Consider the following 20,790-nt stretch of genomic DNA (forward strand, 5'->3'; position numbering starts at 1 on the left):
ACCTAAGCAACTCAGGACACACACACTACCAGACACTTTGTGCAGCCAGCTGAAAGATGATCAGTGGCACTGGCACAGGTTACCCAGGGAAGCTGTGGAATCTCTCCCCATCCTTGGAGATGTTCATGAGATGCCCTGGACAACCAGCTCTGCACAGCCCTGCTTGAGCACAGGGTTGTACCAGATGACTTTCAGAGGTCTCTTCCAGCCTCAACCCTTTTGTGGCTTTCTTGCACTCAGAGAAGTGTTAAAATGCCAGGAACAGGAGATCTGATCAAGTGTGTTAGACTATTCTTTTTTCCCCAGAGAATGAAAAAAGAACAGTTCCTTCAATTGTTTTAACCTTCCTCCCCATATCATGTGGCAGAGCACCGAGCCTGGAAATGAGCAGCAGCTCCTTTGTCTTTAGCACTGATTACTGCTCCTGGATCCCACCCAAGCCCAGGTGTCAATAGTTCAGTCTCTGGAATCAGTATGAGTTTAGACTAAGCCAGTGCCATGTCCACTACCAGGACATTTCCCTCAAAAGCAGCATTTTCTTACTGCTGACACACACAACAGCAATCCTCTTGCCACACAGAAATAATCTTTCACTTTGCTCATAACAGAACTACTGAAATGAAACCACCTACTTTCTGTTTCCTTATCTGTGAGCATATTTGTGGTGAGGATGACAAGAACTCACACACAATGAACACAAGCATTTGTCTCAGGTTAACTCTCTCACCCCTTCACCACTTGAAAACAATTTGCTTTTTAACAGCAATAAGCCATATTACTCACACACACACACACACACACATATATATATACATACTATAGCTATACTAGAGATATCTATAGTGATACTTCTCTTAAGTCTCTCAAGTTCAGCATTTCTGATTTTGTGGGTGTTTTTCAACGGACTTATAGAAAAGGTAACATTTTGGCTGAACAGAAATTTCTCTTTATTCCAAATAAAAGAAAAAAGCTAAAAGAGACATTAAAACTCTTTGGAAAATCAATATATTTCATTATGCTCTGCGCTAAAAAAAGCCCATTGCAACAGCAAAACACATGCACCCTCTCTTAATAATCAGCATTCAGAGTAGACACTATTCTAGTTTTACAGCATGAGGAGTAATGAGTGAAAAATATGAAAGTAAAGATTTAACTTCCCTGAAGAAACATGACTGAACTCATGTCAATGAAAAATCAAGTTTCACTATGGTAGAACTCTTGCAGTTTTGCAACATCCCCTATGAGACACTGCACATTCACCAATGGAAAATGGTCACTTTGGAAATTAGTAGAATTAACTGCTACTAAAAACTCTCTCAAATCAATTTTGTGATTGTGAAAAAAGTGATGTCCAAAGGCGTCAAAGCAAGAGCAGGGAAATCAAGGCAGCTCTGCAAAGAGATATTCCACAGAGGAAGCCTATGTTAAAACATGAAATGAGAATTTAGGTGTCTATGTATTGCATAGAATTTAAATCTAATACTCTATCTTGCTTTTAAGCAACAACGGACTAAAGGGCTTACAGAAACGCCACCAATATTAATCAATTACTGCAATATGCCTATCATTTTATTTTTAATAACATAGCCTATTAATATTTCTAGTTAATGGAGCAATGAAAGTACAAAACTCAGAATAAAAGAGAAATAAAACAGAAAAAGAAGAGACTCTAATAAAATATAACTTGGCCATTTAATTAGTCCTAATCTGCAATTTGTTTTTCTGTGTGCTTCATGTAAATAATTACACCTTAAAATTAGATCACTCCATCAGCAATACCTACACCCAACCAGCTGGAAGCTGCAGTTGAAATGCTCATGTCATCACCACACTACTGAGCTTTATGAAAGTTCCCACAAGGGTTACAAAGTGGAGTGACAAGATCTGGCAGGGTTCTACTGTAATTCCATTTCACAAAGTGTTGTATGCAGTCCTGAGCCAGAAGATAATTAATTTGCTGAAGGTTAACATAATCAGTTGGAAAGCCAGGAGAAACCATAATTGCCAATTTTCAACAAGCCATCCTGAAAAGAGTAAACCCAATTTTGAACAATGCTCCTTTCTTGAAAGAAAAAGAGGATAAAACCAATGAACAACCCACCCTCCTACCCAAACCTCTGTCAACACAACCTGAAACATTTATGTCAGCTCTTAATAGACTTCAATGTAAAAATTCAGGCTGGGTATAATTTGGGGCTTGCCAGTATGCAAAGACTGGTCTGACTTGTGCCACAACTAGCTAATGTCTTATGTCTTAGCTTAAGTCATTCTTTGTTCTTCTCTTCCCAGGGGTGTAGTTGGTATCTAGCCTTTTCATCACATTTTTTCTCTTTCCTCAGTGCCATGAAAGAGCAGCATTGTCACCACAAAGAAGTGGTCAGTCACCTACAGGTTTGTCTGTCAGGAGATGCAAACACAGCTGAGCTCAGCCCTCCCAGCAGCTGCTGCAGTGGCCGTGGGGGCAGATCTGCAATTCCAGGGGACATAGCGAGCCCTGTGTGTGACACACGTTCTAAGCCAGCAGCCATGGAACAACTGAGATACAGCCACCATGGAAAAACACAGGAGGTTTTTTACTACTGCAAATCATTTTATGCTCTTCCATCAAAAGATTACATTTCTTAGACTCCTGCTGTGGCTAGAACTGACCTCACTGTAACACAGAATCTGTTTCATCATGAGTATTACTCCCACACTCCCCCTGAAATCCATGACCTTTCCCAGCACTAGCCCTAGCCTTTACAATTACGTCTTAATAAAATATGCTGCAAATCATCTGCTGCATTATATGGGAAGATCAGACACTTGACCTCAGAAGCAGTACTGACAGATGAAAAGCAGAAATATTTCAGGAATTTTACCCTAATAGAAGTCGAGGCATCCTTTTATGCCAGTGGCTTTTCAGGTACTGGTTATGATTTTATAAGCAAATTTAGGTGAAAATGCCTTTTTTTTAAAATTCCTTGTACTTTTAAAGTATATTATGCCTGCAGTTCCCAGAGGCTTCTTAGAACTAAAATATCCCTTCTGTACACTGACGCTGCTCATACTTCTTTTAACCAAGACAGGCTACTAAACACACAAGCAAAATCATCTTTCAGCAAGACTGAACATAGCAGTTCTCTGCAATAAATTTCTTCTTAGCTTTCCCAATGCCATATATCAGGATGACATATAAAATCTTTTTTTTTCCCAGCAACACAAATCAAAATAACATTAAAAAATTCTCCGAAATGCTGACATTATTTCCAACATAATTTCAGATTTCCTGCTTTGAACATCATAATTAGTGGTAGAATATGAATGTTTTCACAGCATTAAGATTTGCCACATCAATTTAAAGAGTAAAATGGTACTAATATTTTCAATTCTGACACAAAGTAGAACATTTCATAACAAGAGCTATGCTTCCCACGTTAACAGAGTTATATTTAAGTAGTCAGTTGCCACACTGCACTATTTATGTTAAGTCTCCTGATTAATCATTTTTCTCTCTGCATTAGTCAAAATTAATGAAACAAACAATAATTATATTTTTAAATTCAGCGTTAATGATATGAAGTCTATTCCCAGTTTAAAACATCACCAAGACAACACTCATACAGACTCTGGATGAAGTTTTTTAAAAGAGGGCGATTCTTAATTTTTGAGGAAGCTGGTTTATTTCTTCTGTAGGGCTAGAGAAACTACAACAGGTTTCTAGTTACAAAATTTCACTGATAGTGGTATCATTTTATGCTGGCTCAAATAAAGAAAATTGTTCTACACAGACAAGCTGTGAACACACTGACATACCCACAGTCCAGCTCATCATTTAATTACACAGCCAATTTAACTGATTACAACAGGAAGAAAAGGAGGGTTTGTTTTTGTAATACATGCTATTCTGCCACTTAGCAAGACCAAAGAGCTGCAAGCCAGCTCAGAAAAACACCAGCTCTGACTGAAGGTGGCAGGAGTAGAACCTGAACAGCCCCATGGGGATGCAGCAGCAGCTGCCCAGACCTGCCCACAGCCCCAGGGCTAGCACTGAGCTGCTGCTCAGCTGAACAGGCGCTGCCCAAACCTTGCTGGCCCCACATGAAACTTTGGAAAAGGAAGTGTTCACAAACAAGCACCAGATGAGCAGATCCTGAATCACCAGATTTCACTCCCCAGCTGCACACGTCCTACCAGCCTTTGACTTTTCTGCCTTCTCCTGGAAGAGACAATGTGAAGCACATAGGGACAAGTTCTTGCCCAAAAGTGAGAAAACCTCCCTGCAGCCTCTGGTCACACCTGCACTTGAGCCTCCCAGGTGCTGAGCTGCTGCTCTGCCTGTGTGGACACAGCCTCTGCATGGGGAGAACTTGGCATTCATTTTCAAACTTTAAATTCAGTTTCAGCCTAATACACAACAGAAAAATAAAATCTTAAATTGTGAAAGTTGTGGCAGGATGAAAAACCATTTCTTGCTTTATTCCAGTGTCCTGGGTTGTAAGATGTGTGTATTCTATTTGCAGTCTGTTAGAGGTGGGGCAGTTATCCTGTTAATTGGGCAGTTTTCTTTATCTCTCCCACATCCAATCCTCCCCCTGGGAAATATCTTCTGTTCATGGGCCATTGAGTGTCCCTGCATGACTGATAAAATTACAGCATCCCACTGGGAGATGCTCTGCCCAGGGGGAGGAGCCAAGCATTCCTACTTGAATAGAATCTGACATTTGGAACAGAGAAGCAGCCTTTGCCCACTGGATTCCCAGGGGAGCAGCTTTCTTCTCCACTAGATTCCCAGAGGAAGACCGGTCCACCTAAAACACCCCTGCACCTTCAGAGGGACACTCCACCCTTCTACAGGATCACTGCTCCAACAGAGACACAGCTGGCATTGCAGGGGGGCTGCAGCTACCATTGAATGGGACTGCTACCAAAACCTGACCCACAGGGTGTCAGGTCATATTCTAATTCTGTCATTTTCCATTTCAAGGAAGGCTCCTGCCTTCCTTAACAAACACCTGTCTTTTCAAACCAAGACATCCAGCAACAGCACATTACACGAGTTACACCAGCTAGTAAAGGCTGCTAGACACACTGCTGTGATCCACACTCAGGCATCCCTCCATCTACCATTGGGATACACTGAAGGAACCACCAAAAAGCAAAGTAACAGTGAGAGGAGCTGCAAGGCCCTGCTGCTCAACTTTAAGTATAATCCTAACATACTTAGAGAATTTCACCAAAAAAAATAAATACAGAGTTACACAGTAGAGCTCAGTTCACCATAGCTGAACAGCTTTCTTCAATTACTCTGTCTCTGAGCTATTAATCTTAGAGCAGATAAACATTCTAACTGCAGTAATAATAGCTTAAGTACTAACAGGATCCTCTAAGGGAATCCTCTGAAAAGTCTGAATGGCACCAAGAAGCTCAAATGACACTAAACCTTCTCTTGGTGGCTCTGTGATAAGCTTGAGTAAGTCCACAGGAAGACATCAAGGCAAATTTAGTTACCTGCCCTCCTGTATCAGTCATGTCTACACAGCATGGAGCTGAATAACTGGCTGCTTACAATATCTGTCATTAACTTAAAAAATAAAATGACATATAAGAGAGGAGAAAAAATGCTGGAATCCCCTCTGAACATTTAAAATCATTTTAAGTGTCAGGCAGCAATAGATCCATGTTTTTTTTTTTGTTTATAAAGTGGTTATAGGAAAGGCTGGAGGAGTAAGAGACAGCCAGATGAAAGGTTAACAAATTTGTCAAATGGCAGCAGAAATGGGGGAAGTTTCTTCATCTTTGCCATGAGAAAAGGAAGTTAGTGGTAGACAAGAAGGTTCTGTTGTTTTCAGTTTCACTGACTGAGGACTGGTAAACAAAACAAAGTAAATAGCCATGGCATTTCCCATGCAAAACAGGAATTAGGGCCTCCAAGGCTGTCCTGTGTGCCTGGTCCCAGCCCCCCAGCTGAGGGAAAACCCAGCAGAGCAGCTGCAATAAATCCCAGTGCCATACCCACCAAATCACAATCAGGTTGCATTCATACTGCTAATTAGCAATACCAGTATGAATTTGTTTGCCTCCACCTAGTTTGCATCAGTTAAAATCTTGGTCAATACAGAACAACTTCAGAGTTGGATAAAACATCACAAAGGTGAGGAGAATGGTGAAGAAAAAAGATCACAAACTTTCTGGCTGTGTATCTACAGAACACTTTACCAGTAAGAAAAACCTTCTGCCTACATTAGATCCATCACCTTTATCTTTTTTTGCTAGAGGAAGCACCAAATTAGATTTCAGATGTAATGTATCCCTAAAACTTAGGAGAGTGTGCCAAAAAAAAGGTCTTGGTCTTTTTCCCCAACCTTTGACTCCAGTTAATTACAGACAACACTGAAATGTCAGCACCACTGAGAGGCAGGCACAAAGCTGTAGTAGAAAAAGACCACAAAATGAAAATGAAAAGGCATTTGTTTGAATCTCAGATTTTAAAAGACAATACAGAGTCAGAATAGAATTTTCTAAAGAGGTTATAAATCTCCTTCAAGTAAGACATAACAGCAAGAGGCAGCATTTGGCTCATTCCTTGGATAGTCTGAAAACGTTTTACAAATATCCAGTGTTGATGTAAGATGATAATTATTAATTTATACTGTTGCTGCACAGAAACAATAACTTTAATAATCAGTGCATTAACAGGCAGGCATATCAGTAACACTTTCTTTTTATTGGCTTAGAACAAGATAAGCACTGAGGTACTTCAGTAACAGAAATCCACCATGAAGTTTTCAATGCTACTTCTCCTAAAATCAGTACTTTTATTTCAGTACTGATGCAAAATAAACTACAAACACATGCTGTGAACACCTTAACAAGTTCCTACTGCAAAACAAACATGATGTTAATTCTAGTCTAAGCCTTATACAGAGCCATCAAGAAAAAAATCCATTTGTTTATGCTGAAGTCAATAATGCAGTGAACCTAGTAATGATGATCTGCTTTAAAACCACTACACTGTGTTAAAGAAAAAAGCCAAGCCAAAGAAAACCACCCATAACCCAGAAAAATCTATTTGTCACAGATTCTCATATCTCAGCAGAAAATTACCTGAAATTTTAAGAAGGCAGTTTTAAACTCACTGAACTGAGAAAGTCTACTTCATCTAACACAAACACTGATGCAGTACTTTGGAAATCCCTATTCCAATTTACCAGCATTAGCTCTAGGACAATAAACAAATAAAGTCTTTCGTGGATTCCAGTCTAGCCCATATAACCTATTTCATTCCAAACAGATCCCTCTCAAGCTCTGTGAATTCCATATCCACCACAGAATCAAAAGCCACAGGAAGAGTCATGACTTGGTTGAGCCTGTGGAGCTGCACCTGGCAAACAGGATCCTGTTCCCTGGGAAAAGCAGACCCACTGCAGAACCCTCCCCTAGGGCAGACATGAGCTGCTCTCTCCACCAGAGAGAAGGAGGAACAGCACCAGCTGGGATTTAAACACACATCCACCCACTGTCTGCTGTGCCTCTAGACATGCAATTAAGACATTCAGCACTTCGGGGAGGGTTCAAGGTCTCATTTGTGCAGCTCAGATGGACCAGGAGCAACAGGGCTGACTGGTTACCCAGGCATGAATCAAACAACCAAACTCCAAGACAACAGCTTCGAGCTCTAACTAAAACCAGCTGCAGAGAGAAAACTTTAGAGGTCACGGCTCTATGTGAGCCTATATGGCTTTAAATCCTTTCTTTTTGACTTGGAAAGGTAGACAGAGTAGTCATGAGTAGTCATGTTGCCCTTCCCATGAGGGAGGGGCAACACTCATTTTGAAATCTATTGACCTCACATGGAAATTCTACAAATTCATCAGTGAAGTTAAACCCAAAATCACTTGCAAGCAAAAAACTTATTTTGGTTATGAATTGTGGTTCCCTCTTAGAACTGAAAACATTTCTTCAGTACATGTTAAAATGACAGCTTTGCATTTCTGATGTTACTACAACCAAAGCCCAAGCCGGTTCTTGAAGCAAGGAACTGTAATGCAGCAAACCAAAACCATCTTTGTACACATATTCCTGAAAGGTCTAACAATAGGATAGGAAAGGAAGAGAATGAACTTAACAACATTCCTTCAGTTACAACATTTTGGAAGGATTAGGAACTCTCACTCCAAGGGCTTCAAACTGGATGAAAGTCCAAGAGCCTTTCATCAACTCTTCCCTCTTCAGCAGATGTACAGCTGTCATCTGTCACACAAGTCTGAAAGTGAATGAAAACTACCAAATATTTCTCCTGTTTTTAGAGTCTTCTGAAACTTTTCAATTTAACAACAAACTTCTTGTTATGACAGCAAGTTCTTGAAAGAATTTACAAACAACTCAATCTCTCTTAAGGCTGGGGAAAAAGAAGAAATATAATTTTTGACTTCCATTTGTTTTACTATAATCCACACTAAAGACAACAGCTTTTAGGGTGCATTAGTCATCAGTATAAACCTTACTCTACTTAAATAGTGAGCAGAATTTCTACACTTTCTCCTTCTCTAGCTCACTTTATTCCTTGGCAGAGAAAAATCCAGGGGTGTAACTATTAAACACTATTAAATTACTCACATATACTCTATTTGCCACCACCCACTGTTTTGGAGGAGCACACCAAACCTAAGCACTGACAACAGGAACCAGTGGTTCACATTATTGTGATAACATGTGCTATAAATGTAGAAAAACAAAAGCATCAGAGAGTACTTTTGTACCTGAGGTACAAGAGGCTGCTTAATCCCAGGGTAATAGTCAGTCCACCTCAGACACACTGATGACAGGTTTCTCTGAAAAATGAGTCAGCTGCACACCCTGGGGAAATTCTCTCTCAATTAAAACAGTATCACAAACAGCCATTATTCTTCTTCACCTAGCCATAGGTGCTACTGAGCCCAGGTGGTGTTTCACTGAATCACCAGCTCCAACAAAGGCTCAGCCACTTTTTCTCAGATAGACAGGATTTTAAGCAAAGGCACAAGACAAATACATGGATTTGAAATTCAGCTAATCAGGCTTTACTAATTAAAAAACCTTTGATGAGAATGCAAAGAGAGGCTCTGCCACTGTTTGAGAGGTACAAATCTATTCTGATGCTGTGGATGCAGGTGAAGGCTGCAGCACCCAGAGCTCCTGGGCTGATGGAAGTGCAGCCCAAGCGCTGCTGCTCAGCTTGGACACTGCAGCCTGCACCCTGACACAGCCCACAGCGAGGCAGTGACCTGTGTCACTGCTCCTGGTGATGGAACACCTTCTGAGACTTGAGAAGCAGAGTGGTGAGGATTAACAAGTCACACCTAATGACAGTACAAATGCAAACAATAAGAAAAGAGGATACAGAAAGCAGGGGGGGAGGAAGTGTGATGTTTTAGCTAAGCAATGACATTTTAAGAGGATGATGTACCAAACTGCTAGAATAGAATCAGCTGTCAAGTTAAAGCATGCAGAAGTCACCATCAGTAAGGGGTATGGATTACAACATTCCATCAAATCTGAGTACCAATCTTCCCACCACCCTGCACCTGTTTTCCTCCGTTACACCTGTATATTACATCAGCACTATTTGGTAGCTCTCTGCTTACACAAACAATGCTGATATGAAAGAAAAAAATGGAAAAAAATCAAAAGCCTAAAGGAAAACTCATGGAGGCAAAATATGGATGCAAAACAACTGCACATTTTTAATAGGATGAAGAAGAAATAGAAAAAAATTGGAGAAGAATAGGCTATGGCACAAGTTAGAGTGACAGGTCTATGAACAGCAAATAACTGAAAAACACACAACTGAGACTTAGCAGCACAAAAATAATACAAACAGGGTATAAATTAGCTTCTTTTTTAAAACTTTATAGTCACCTTTTAGGTAACTCCAAGTGTTAAGGATAAGGATATGACACAGGGAACTGCCATATTTATAAGCCACTCTAATGATGTGACCATCAGATACATCTGCTTGGTGGCCACTTCAGGACAAGCAAGGCAAATTTCTTCCTCTTATACCTCAGAGGTAACTATTCCTCAGTGAAACTGGTATGTCATTACTGGTCCAGTATCAGACAGTTTCCTCATACATCATTCAGCCATTAGCATTTTAAGTTCAAGCTTCCTAGCTCATATAAATAGAATACCAAATATTTACAGCCTTTCACATGGGACTGTAGAATTTAGCACAAATTTTAATTGAAGGACTTTTCACATTTGGCTCAGAATAAAAAAGAATGCTTGGGAAACAAGCTCATCTGCAGGTTTTTTTAACTGTGGAGGAAAAAAAATTGAAATTTTAAAAGAGCTGCAATAGTTTTCATGTTAGAACCATTTTTTAATGTCTTTGTACTAAAATAAATTATCCCCAAATAAGAAGCTCCACGCTGGTTTCTTTTTAGTTTTTAATTGGAAACAGAAGTTTTACCACTAATCAGAAATCCATGAACTCAGCTGATGAAAGCTGCATGACAGATAAAAGGCAGGTAAAAATAGTTTGAGAGGAAAAAAATTTAAAAATACCATAGAAAAGATGTTTTAAATGAAAAAGGAATCAGAAATTGCCAAGGCAGCTTAGTCAAATAAACAAAGCCCAGACCAAACTATTGAACAGCAACTCAACAGTAGCAGGAATGATTCAAATATGTCAAACAAAATTTATGTCCCCCTGTCCACCTGCAACCACCTCACATTCAAGTGCATTCTCATTAGTCTTAATTTGATTATCTCTTCTCCAAGCTCCTCATATCATGAAATTATATCACAGCTAGGATGCAAGGGATAATTTGTTGACATTTCCTAATGGTAGCAATGGTGTTAGAATTTCTAACACTTACCAGCCAAAATTGCTCCAAAACTTCCACTGGCATACCAGTTAATACTGTCTCAAAACCAATTACTACACACCAGCAGCTGGAAATGTTACAAAGCTTATTAACTTTTTTTTTTTTTTTAACACAGACAGATTTTACCTAGGAGTACATTAAGAGAGCAGAAAGGAAAAACATAATTCAGACATCCACTCCTGGATTTACAGTGCTTGTTGGCCACATCACTGCTCTTTGTCTCCCGCTCTGCTGGAAGTTACTGCCTGGGCAGAGCTGGTAAACAGGATCATGTGAGTGCACTGCAACCCATGACAGAAAAGCCCTGCTGCTGGATTTGCTCATGCTGCCATCACTGGCAGCTCCAGGGAACATGGACTGGAGGGAACTCACAGGAACAGAGGCCTGCAAAGTTTAAGTTTGTCCACATCCTCAGCGTTGCTGTAGTGGGTTGACCTGGCTGGCTGCCAGATGCCCACTGACCTGCTCTCACTCCTCCTACTTAACTGGGAGAAAAGAAAAGAAGAAGAAGCTCATGGATCAAGATAAACAAGGATGTCACTCACCAATTACACTCATGAGAAAAACCTACTTGGCTTGGGAAAATTAATTTACTGGCAATTAAAAATAGTACAGGTCAACCCATAACACTTGGGTTTTGCCACTCCTTAATGTTGACACTCTTCCCATGCTCCAGCACGGGGCCCCTCCAAAGGGATACAGTCCTTCACAAACTGTTCCAGCAGGGGCCTTTCCCACAAGCTGCTGATCCTGCCAGAAAACCTGTTCCTGGTGTGGGTTCCTCTCCAGGGCCATAGTTTCTGCCAGGATTCTGCTTCAGCATGGGCTCTCCAGGGGCTGCAGGTGGATCTCTGCTCCCACCATGGACCTCCATGGGCTGCAGGGGCACAGCTGCCTCACCATGGTCTTCTCCAGAGCTGCAAATGACTCTCTGCTCTGGTGCTCAAACACCTCCTCCTGCTCCTTCACTGGCCTTGGGGTCTGCAGAGTTAATTCCCACTATATTTTTATCTCTCTCCTCTCTCACAACTGCTGCACAATTCTTAACTATCTTATCTCAGAGGTGTCACCAGCCTCACTGGTGAGCTCAGCTTTGGCCCAGGATGGGCCTGTTTTGGAGCAAGCTGTGTCTGGCTGTGTCCAACCCAGGGGCAGACCCTGGCCTCTTCTCACACTGGTCACCTCTGCAGCCCCAGCTACCAAAACCTTGCCATGGAAGCCCAGTACAGTGGCCAAACAGAAACTGTACCACTAAGTTAATACTTACTCTCAAAATACAGAACATATAAAAATCCAAGTCAGTCTTCAATGCTTTAGTGCATAATCTCTCGATCCCCCCTCTGCCCCTGAAATATCAAGCCTACCAGAAATTCCATTTATTTCCAAGAAAAACCTCATTAAGCTATTCTATCCAATGCCAAGATCATAAATCTGGGATAAAAGACTACTGATGTTCCACACAATTCTATAAATAACATTTTAGTCTAAATTGGAAGAGCGCTTTGGAGCAAAGCTCCAGATCATCTCTATTTACCGCTCTCCACTTTGTGCTGGGAAGAGACTTGGAAGTATGCAAAGCTGGATTCCTTCCAGGTTCAACTATCTGGGAGATGCACTCCTACCTCCAAGTTATGTTCTACCCAAGGTTTGATCTAGCCTGGAAAAAAATGCTGAAATACAGAGGAATGTTGAACTCCCAGCCTTCCTCTGTCCATCTCTGCCTCCAGTGCCTCACTCCCTGCCAGCACGGACACAGTTCATGAGCCACTGCTATGTTAAATGCCCAGTCCAGGCCCAGCACAGCTGCCTTTTGATTTGTCTACGTATATTTGCTCATTCCCTCCTTTTAGAGCTTATCTGCACTATTTATAGAATGGCTTTACATTCTTATTAGTTGCCAGACAATGATTTTTAATACATGTTCCATCACTACAAATACTCCTCTGCAAAGCTTTACACATTATGTAAAACAGGCAATTATCACTGCACAGATTAGAAGGTCATTCCAATGCCTATAAACTAAATAGTAGTGGGAATTGGAATCTGTGTAGCTTATTTTTTTTTTTCATCTATAGATTTGGCAAGCTCCAGACTAGCATTCATCCCACGTTTTTCAAAACCTAGCCAGAGTACTAATTCACGACACAGAATTGACAAAAACATATCTTTGATTTGTGCAATGTGTGATCCACACTACAGTCTGTGAACACAACATTTTCTTTTACCCAGTGATTTGACATGGTGGCTTCAAGACTTGCTGCAGCTGCAGCATAGATGGGGAAATTTTTCAAAACATTTTAAAAGTCTTTTCAACATACAGCTGGCATCAGAAAAAGGAAAGGATTAGTCAGGTTTTTTCTTTATAGAAGGAGAAAAATTAGGACACAGAGCAATGGTGCAGCCATTTATACATCACTCAGCAAAGTGCAATGCCTGAAATCAGCAGTAGATTGCACACTGGGGAGCCCTGGAAACATCCCAGCAACACCCAAAACTTGAAAGTGATGAGGAATTGTTCCACCAATCCAAACAATGTGACTTTAAATGAAACAGCAAATATTTCTCTAGGACAGATCACAGCATATTCAAGTTACCAAAGTACCTTCATTAGCACAAACAGTATTTCCTTTTCTATCATCAAAAGGAAGTCTCAGATCAAGGCAACTTCTCACATTCCAGTTGAGACCTATGAACTGCATTATAACCATGTCCTTCAGACTCCTGCTATTTCCCACTCAGAAATGAGGTTTAGCAACAAAAGCTTCACTTCCATTTCAACTGTGACAGGAATCAGTAAACCAAAATTATTAATTAAAACTTTGAAGGATTTCTTTCTAAAAAAGAAGGCTGAAACTCAGTCTTAACCTCTGTAAGATACTTCTGACTAAGTGGAGACAAAAATGGGCTTGAAGAGTGCCCAGCAGTCAAAATATTTTTGGGGGAAAATTAGCACATAGCAATATGGTGAAACTTGTCTGTTCACACTAGTGTTCCTCTCCAAATGTTACATATTAATCTTGCTTGGTATATTAAGTACATCTCCCAAGAAAAATCTCTTATCTAAAAACAAGGAAAAGACAAAACAACCAATTTCCCCTTCGGTTTCCAGGGAACAGAAATATTTTCCAGTCAATAAATGCAGAAAGTTTTGTGTGATCTCATTTGCCCACAAAATTTACAGGACTTTGCTATTTTCTTTGGGAAAAAATAATAGGCAGAAAGGTTACATTTGTCCACTCCATGTTCAGATATAACTTATGCCTGCAAGGAAGGGAAGGTGCAGCTATCACTTATACCACTATAACATGAATGCTAAGAAAAAGACATTTGATTTTTAGATCCTTTAATAGAAACCTATTTTTCAATTATGAATCAAACCACAGGGAAATAAGGAGATGGTTTTTCCTAGTATTCCACTTACATTTCATTTATATCTGCATTAGACTCTAACAGTCCTGTGGCTGATGTGCCATAGGAGTGGAGCATCCAGCTTGTGATAATGTTCAGAAAGTACAACAGTGCCAGACAAAAAATTACTGTTAAACAAAGAAAAAACCAACACACCAACAAACAACAAAACCAACTAGCACACACAGTGGGAAGGGAGGGAAAAGCATCAGCTGCAGCACACAACTTTCACTCCCCAAGGATGCACAGTTTCAACTGTGTGAATGAGGGTGATACCTGGCTTAAGAGCTACAAAACCCCTGAGGTCTTCAGAACATTCTGAGACTAAAGGAACAGGTCAGTCGTGTCTTTGCAGAGTTATTGCTCTGACCACCAATTCCATGTGCAGTGTGCACTCAAGCTGCTCCCAGTGACTGCAGAGAACACCTTCAATCCAGCAGTGGTATTGGGCAAACAAGAATATCCAAAGTCCACAGGCTGAATATCCATGAGCTTCTCCATGTGGCCAGAATCTGCTCATGGGAGCTGTGGCCAGCCAGCCCAGACTCATTTTACTCCAAAGGCCACTTGTACACATGGAGCCCTTATGGCAGGTCCCAAGATTTATACCTTGGCTTGGAGTGCAGAGTTAAGGGACCGTGACACCTGACATGGGGTCGTGCTCTTCTGGAGAGAAGAGTGTGTAATCAAGTGCCTGCACATCTATTTCCTTTTATTTGTTTGTGTTGACATGTAATAATGCTAGAGAAAATAACATTGGGGGAAAAACCTACGTCACCTGGGACATGAAGCAGAAGGGAGTAGAATCTGTTCCTTGAGGAAATTATTTTCACCAAGGACTTGCCTCCTCCAGGTACTGCTAAAAATGCTTTGTTAGCTGCTTTATTAGCAAGGAGACAACAGCAGTCTTGGGCATCTGTGTACTTATTTTCTCATTTCCACCAAGAATTTAATTAACTGACATTAATTACATTTTCTGTTTGATCTGGAAATTCAGTTCAAATTAACATTTTTATGGATAGCTTAATACTAATGCTGACAGATAATTTCTTTTAAAAGAAACTGCTTGGATTTGCAACCAGAAGGATGAAATAGTGGAAGCTAATCCACTGAAAAAAATATTTTTATTTGCTGTAAGACAGGATTAACTAAAAAAAAAAAAGCTTTGTAAACTGATTGGAGAAGTCTGGATGTTTTCCTTACAAGCTATACCAAAAGATCTAGAAGTTCAACAGGACAAAAATACTTTGAAGAAGCCAGATAAGATGTCCAGGACAGTTGTGAATATCAATATACACCAAAGCAGTGTCTAAGCTACCCAACTGCTATAATTACCTGTTGTAGAAAATGTCCAGCTGGGACCCTGTAATTTTGAAATATTCACCACATTTTAAGTTATTGAAAACAAACAAGCAAACACATTAGCATTTGTCTCTGCACCACTGCTTAATCGTACCCACTGCAATTTAACAAAAAAACCTGTCACCTTTTCAAGCTTTTTAAATAAATTCTGTACCAGCTTCCCAATTAACAAACGTGGACATAAACATTCATATTTAACACTGAATTATAAATACCATAAGTATGAGGATAAAATACTGAAAACTTAAGAACTTAACACATTAAAACAAAGTAGATGATCCCTCATTGCTTGAAGTGTGCACATCACAACAGCCCAAGTTTTTCTTCAAGGAAAGAAATATATTTGCTTATATAAAATAACATTACCCTTTGACAGTCAGCAAGAAAAAAGTTCTATATGCTTGAAAACAGCTTATGCACAGCTGCCATTCCACCAAAATCAAAATCAGAAAAATATGTTCACCTGAGCTGTGAAAATGCAAGACTGAGGATAAGGCTTGTTTTTCTAGATCCTTCTGGCAGAGCTTCTCAGCCTTTTCTCAAAGTCTCCAAACCAAAACTAAAATGTCTTAGTTGTAAAATTCCCACACTGGTAGAAGCACAAGAGCCAGTAGAGAAGGAAGGCACAGGATACAAACAGCTTTTGGCCATGTTCAGACATCCAGGCTTGAGATCTTGGCTCTACTGCAAACACAGTGGACAAATGCCTCAGGCAACACAGAATCTTTGTCTCAGCTGGACCATCAATGAAACCAGAAAGCCAAATATACTCATCCTACCAGCTTGAGCTCAAAACCATGTTACTCATTAATCTTCCCAAATGTTAATCAAAAACTTGAATGAATCATTAATTGTCCTCTTCTTTCAAGGAACCCAACAAATCCACCTTGTTTTCAGTTGATCTTTTCACCCAGCTGCCAGGTGCCTCCTGCTGCAGTGAAATCAGGACAGGGTTTGCAGATCCCCACACACAGCAAGTCAGATCAGCTTCAGTAATGCCAAAACAGCTGGGCTGATGCACACAGAACTGAATTGCTGTCCCATCTAGAAAAACATCACTGCAAACCTGTTGTGCTCTTCCCTATTATACTACAGCACCATTCCCAACTCTTCCTTCTTGTTCAAGCCTACTTGTATAGGAACATTTTGTGTTAAGCTCCCACATTTCCCACGTGCTACAAATAAGAACCCTAAAATTATATTTTGGGATTACTGAGAATATTACAGTTGACAGTGCATAGGTTCAGGGTCACACCTTCCAAAAATAACCCCAAGACATACTAGAATAACAAGTCACAGTAGGAAGCTGGGGATGAGCTGCCTTTGCTGGGCTTACCTGCTTGTAAATTAGCTCACTTCAGGTAATTAACATTACTGCAGAAGGACAGAACAAGTAGTGAGTGCTTCTTTTCTCTGTAGTTCCTCCACAGCTAAATGAATTCTAGCTGTCTGTAGTAATTTTGTTATGCCACAGACCAATTCCCAAGATACAACATCTACAGACTTTGTTTAATGATGCTACCTACCTAATAACCAAATACACAGACACTAAAGTAAGCCATTAACAGCTACATATGGTGAAGCAGCACCAGGACCTTTCTTAATCACTGCAGCTGGCATCACACAAAGGAAAAGAATAAAATTTCAAATGAAGTAGAAAGGCAATAAAATGTCAGGATACGAAATTCAATAGAAAGGCCACGATGTATGTGTAACCTGTGAAAGTTACTAATATTTAAGGTGGGACACAGCAAATGGCAGCCACAGAAAGAGAATATATTAGGTAAAAACACTCTGGTTACACATTGTGTGTCCAGCTGTGCAGTGACCCAACTGTCACATTTTTACTTGCTTGTGTCTGTATCATCCTGAGGTGAATTCCTCACACTCCAGCAAAAGAAGTCCCACCAGCATTTCCATTTAGCCTCAGCCAGTGGCACCACTGAAGAATGTCCCCATGGAGTCACTCCCATCCCACTGCTGGCACCTTGGAGCCCACAAGCACCTCTGTGGAACTGCAGCAGCAGTGGATTAGCTGTATTAGCAGGTGGATTAGTTAAACTGATCAAGGTTACAGTAGCTCAACAAGAATGAGAAGTCCAGTGTCCTTCTCCAAACCACTGCATGGCTGCACAAACACAGGTGAAGCACTGTGGGGAATCTGAACTGGGATTGAAAGGCCAAGTGAGCAGCAGAGGCAAGGCAGGAGGAGTCATTTCTGCCAACATTAATTATTTGTGAAACCACAGCTGAAACTTCAGCAAAAATAATGTCAGAAGTGTTGAAATGCAGTTAAATTCTGTCACACTGCTAGAAACTTTGCCACAGTAAATTGTGAATTGAAGCTGTGTACCTGTACTGATGAGCTGCAGACTACAATATATTATCTTGGCTCCTGTGGGCAGAATTTCATATTTAATGACAAAAAAAAAAATTAACTGCCTGCTTGCAGCTCACTGAAGAGCTCATTAATTTTTATTAACTTGGCTCTTCTGGCCAGTCTCCTTTAAAAAAATAAGTAATTCAAGGATAGGTATATGAGTCTACAGAAGCCTTTACTTCTAATCCAGTATTTATCAGTTCAAATACTCAATATGGATTATAACAGTATTATACAAAAAAAAAATAAAATAAGAGATTCAGGTAACCCTGGAACTTCCCATAAGAGGCAAAACTCTCAGCCTTCCTTGCAAAGATGCTACAACAAACAGAAAAATCAAGGGCTTGAAGAAACTTTCTCACATTTTAGTAGATGCCTCAATGGAATGCATTTGATTTGAGCACACTTTTCCTCTATTATCACCAAAGGGAAAGAGAAAACACCATGACTACTTGATGTGGGACCTTGATTTTATTTTCTCCATCTTGCAACTAATCAACTTAGTCCATGCCCAGAGAAACAAACCAAACAAACACTGCTTGTTTCTTGTCAAGTCAGAGTGTGAAATACAAGGTACTACCACAGTACAGTCAGCACTGAATCCAGGCAGTAACTTCCCAATTTATTGCTGTAAAAATCAAATACAGTTATCCTTGGCTGGCCCAACATTTACACACCTCATAGGCCCAAACAGTGCAGTGACCAAACATAGGCCTTCCTCTTGCATTCTTAAAAAAAAAAAAAAAAAAAAAGTATTAAACTGAAGTTCTCTCAGGTTTCTCTCTCTCTCACACTGAAATACTGCATCCCTTTTTAATTCTGTGATTTCAGTTTAGTTGTCCCATCTGCTAGAAGTGTTTTAATACAACGTCTCTTTTCATATCCTAACATCAAGGTGATGTTGCCAATTAAGTTCTGCTGTAGCCATCTGTAAGAGGAGGAAGGGAGGAAAGAAGTAAACATGAGTATTTCTTCAGTAATTTTATATAACCTGGATTTCAACCAAGATTTTCGTGATGAAAAAGAAGAAAATAATTTGTAGATTTATACTCTACATGGATTTCTCTAGGATAAGTAACATTTGAACTATTTTTTAAAATTCAGAAAGGTTTCAGATCTCATAAAATGTTTGGCTTCAAATCAGAACACTGTCAAGAGAATTTTACACTGCCATGATTTATCATTTTGTTCAAAGCAGACTTTTGATTTCATAAATTAAACAACGGCAACCTCTTAAATTTCTTTACAACTTCATGTTCACCTTCAGACTTACAGGGCATATAAAGTGTTACTCCTCTGACAATAAATGACAAGTGGCAATTTTTTCCTCTATCAAATATGATATTATCTGAACATGGTAAGGGTCTGGAGTTTCCCAAAGATGAAACCCATAAAAACCACACAACAAACTCTACACACTCAGCTTCACTGCAATTGGAAGACTATGGAAAACAATTATAGGACTTTTTTTTTCCCCTGAAAATACTGAATTACTCAATTTTTCAATAGCACAAGATTTTAAAAACTATGGAAATGTGAGACATGATAAATCAAAACTGACTGTTTAGCTCACTTCATGTATTCACTAAGCAAGACTCCCAGGCCCACTGAAGGATTTTCTGATGTCAGCCTCAGCAGCCAAAAACTGAAAACAAAACCAGAACCACAGGTCTTGCACAGGGAGACAAGGTGGAGACTCATGCTCACACTGCCTGACTCTTTGTGGGATTTAGTCTTATAAACCACCTATTTATCAACCTCTTATGATACAGAAAAGTAAATTTAATTTAACCTGTGGCATAGGTCACAGCCACAATGAAAACAGACTGGTCCATAAAAAAACAAAATTAGACTCCACAACTCTGTCAGGTTCTTCAGCTACCCCATTAAATCTACATTTCATGAAGCATTAGTAATGGGGTTTTTTTAAATGGCATTCTGCAGGAATTTCTTCTGCAGGGATTGAATTTTCATCTCCACAGTACCTGTGCTTACTGCAGACCTTATAACAAGCTACTCATGTTGAATGATGGATGCAAAAAGACACTCTCTTGGCTATTAACTGTGCTTCTAAGCCTCAGTCTGAAAATAAATCTTGGGAAAATTGGAAGGCAGAAGAATCCTTTCCCCCCTCAACTTTATGTACTGTTTATAAAAACAGTTACTTGGTTAGGACCTTCAGTCTTAAAGAAGTTTTTAACTTGATACCACATACGAAAAATGCAATTAACACACTGTGCTCCTTTGTAACACTTACCTCCCAAGAAATTATATTCTAATGAAAATACTTTTTAAGGGGAAAGAGAAGGATGGACCTGAGGAGTGGGATTTACAATCTTCACAGTTTACTAACACCAATTTGAAAGCACTTTGGTAAACACTTCACACATCATCCCCCATGTCTCAATTGATTCACCTCACATTCACAGTAGGCTTCCTAGCAACTCTTTCTTTACAAGACCATTTTTCCGTTTACTGAGAACAATACTGAGAATGAGTCATTTCTGCAGAATACAGCCCTTCATGTACACCAGATGCTTAATGTTGCACACTATGAAGAAAAAAAACGTAATGTCTACTCAAATTACTGTATCGATCACCAAAACCTGTCAGCATTTTGCGTCTTGTGTAAATGTTTTCTTCAGAATACTTAAATGTTTTTTCATGTTAAGATCTTAATATTGCTCATCAAAATGCATCACCAGATTCTGTAGGAGCTAACACCTAATTAGCTCAGTTAGTAGCAGCTTGAGAATACCACCCAAACAATGACCAAAATTAATGTCTTTC

General features: G+C 39.8%; 1 protein-coding gene across 1 annotated transcript in view; it reads right to left on the reverse strand.

Annotated features, from left to right (window-relative positions):
• USP6NL (USP6 N-terminal like) overlaps positions 1-20,790 on the reverse strand; it is a 112,960-nt gene that overhangs the window by 67,520 nt on the left and 24,650 nt on the right. The window lies entirely within an intron of this gene.

This window comes from Serinus canaria, chromosome 1A (assembly GCF_022539315.1).
Source record: "Serinus canaria isolate serCan28SL12 chromosome 1A, serCan2020, whole genome shotgun sequence".
NCBI lineage: Eukaryota > Metazoa > Chordata > Aves > Passeriformes > Fringillidae > Serinus > Serinus canaria.